A 2,628-nucleotide genomic window follows, 5' to 3' on the forward strand; every position below is an offset into this window, starting at 1 on the left:
TCTCAGCTGGTACCCCAAAGCCCTCAGAGAAGTTCTCAACTATAGCAATCCCTCACTTGGCACGTGCCACCACCTCTTGCCTGGCACACCAGAAGTCTGCTGATTCAAGATGCTGGCAAACCCCCAGCCTCCTTCAGCTGGATCTCAGTTCTCATTTTCCTATTGATTTTACTCCTGTTGATTTTGGGGTAGTGGTGGTGGTGGTGGTGGTGGTGTGTGTGTGTGTGTGTTTGATATTGTTGTTGTTTTTGGCAGGGTCAGCCCAGGCTAGCCTGGAACTCTTAGAGATTCTTCTGCTGCTGCCTCCCATGTGCTGGGATTAAACTGGGATTAAACATCATGCCTGGCCCTTCCTTTCCCATTGATATTGTTTTTCCTGCCTGCAAAACCTGACAAGAATTCTGGCATTTGGAAAGACATATGGAAAGTTCAGGCCCTTCTGGTACAATTACAGATCCGTTTTCTTTCTTTCCTTCTTCTTTTCTTTCCTTCTTTCTTTCTTAGTTTTTTCGAGTCAGGGTTTCTCTGTATAGCCCTGGCTGTCCTGGAACTCACTCTGTAGACCAGGCTAGCCTCAAACTCAGAAATCCCCCTGCCTCTGCCTCCCAAGTGCTGGGATTAAAGGTGTGCGCCACCACTGCCCGGCTCTTCCTTCCTTCCTTCCTTCCTTCCTTCCTTCCTTCCTACCTTCCTACCTTCCTACCTTCCTACCTTCCTACCTTCCTACCTTCTGTCCTCCCTTACTTTCTTTCTTTTTGTTTGTTTTTTGTTTGTTTGTTTGTTTTTCGAGACAGGGTTTCTCTGTGTAACTCTGGCTGCCCTCAAACTCAAGAGATCTGTCTGCCTGTGTCTCCCTAGTGCTGGGATTAAAGGCGTGCCCTGCGCTGCCCAGACTAGCAAACAATACAGCCAGGATGGCTAAAGGTGACCCCAAGAAACCAAGGGGCAAGATGTTTGCTTATGCTTTCTTCATGCAGACACGCAGGGAAGAACACAAGAAGAAAAACCCAGAGGTTGCAGTCAATTTTGTGGAGTTTTCCAAGAAGTGCTCTGAGAGGTGGAAGACCGTGTCTAGCAAAGAGAAATCAAGAGTTTGATGAAATGGCAAAGGCAGATAAAATAAGCTATGATTGGGAGATGAAAGATTATATAGCAGCTAAAAGAGGCAAGAAGAAGGACCCAAATGCCTCAAAGGACCTCCATCTGGATTTTTCTTATTCTGCTCTGAATTCTGCCCCAAGATCAAATCCACAAACCCTGGCATCTCCATTGGAGATGTGGTAAAAAAAATCTGGGTGAGATGTGGAAGAACTTGAGTGAGAGTGAAGCAGCCTGCGTCACTAAGGCAGCAAAGCTGAAGGAGAAGCATGAGAAGGGTGTCGCTGACTGTCAGTCTAAAGGGAAGTTTGAGGGGGCCAAGGGGCCTGCTAAAGTTGCCCAGATAAAGGTGGAAGAGGAAGAGGAGGAGGAAGAGGAAGATGATGAATAAAAGCTCTGTCTCCTTGTGACTACCTTAGAGTAGGAGAGCGCTGTGATTGACACATCTCTTATTTGAGTTGTGTCTATTGCCCTTGTTAGGTTTAATTACAAAATTTGATCAGGATCATATTGTAGTTTCTCAATGTGTCAGTGGTTTACATGAAGTGGCTGTGGGTGTCCAGAGTGCCCTGAAGCTGTATCAAAGTTGTACATAACTCCATTTTTTAAATGAAAAGGCACTCTCGAGTCCTCCTCACTCAGTGCACTTGGCTGTTGGTGTGACAAGGCATTTGAAGATGTTTCTGGCATTTTGTTCTCAACTCGTAAGGTAGTGTTAACTATATGGTTATTGGCTAGAAAACCTGAGTTTTCAACTGTACATATCTATAGTTGGTAAAGAGAACAAAACAACCCAGACAGATTCTTGATGCTCCTTGTTTGGCGTGGAGGCTCTGAGGGGAAGATGCCTTTTGGAGGGGGCATAGCTCAGGGTGTGCACTGTGAGGCTGGACCTGTTGATACTGCGGTGAGCATCCTTTGGCTCCAGGTTGTCTTGTTTTTGTATACGGTGGCATAGCATTCTGCTGACATTTGACATTCTTAGTTGTGGATGGGGGAGGGGTAGGACAGCATGAGAAGTGTTTGGAGTTTTTTTAGTTAAGTGCAGTAGGTTTTAAACTTTTTTTGTTTGGTTGGTTGGTTTTGGTTTTTCGAGACAGGGTTTTTCTGTATAGCCCCAGCTGTCCTGGATTTCACTTTGTAGACCAGGCTGGCCTCGAACTCAGAAATCTGCCTGCCTCTGCCTCCCGAGTGCTGGGATTAAAGGCGTGCGCCACCATGCACTTTTTAAACTTTTTAAAGAAACTGTAGAACTCATCGTTGTCAGCAAAGCAAAGAACTACTGCATCAGTGGAAGTCCAAGAACCCTCTGGAGCTAAATGCAATTTGCAACATTCTGTTATTTTTTTGTATGTTCAGAATGCTGAAATGTTTTTGAAGTTAAATAAACAGTATTACATTAAAAAAAAAAAAGCCGGGTGTGGCGGCGCTTGCCTTTAATCCCAGCACGTGGGAGGCAGAGGCAGGCAGATTTCTGAGTTTGAGGCCAGCCTGACTGGTCTACAGAGTGAGTTCCAGGACAGCCAGGGC

At 45.7% G+C, this 2,628-nt stretch overlaps 1 pseudogene; it reads left to right on the forward strand.

Annotated features, from left to right (window-relative positions):
• Gm5979 (predicted gene 5979) lies at positions 874-1,686 on the forward strand (annotated as a pseudogene).
• The last annotated feature ends 942 nt before the right edge of the window (positions 1,687-2,628 follow it).

This window comes from Mus musculus, chromosome 3, assembly GCF_000001635.26.
Source record: "Mus musculus strain C57BL/6J chromosome 3, GRCm38.p6 C57BL/6J".
Classification (NCBI taxonomy): domain Eukaryota; kingdom Metazoa; phylum Chordata; class Mammalia; order Rodentia; family Muridae; genus Mus; species Mus musculus.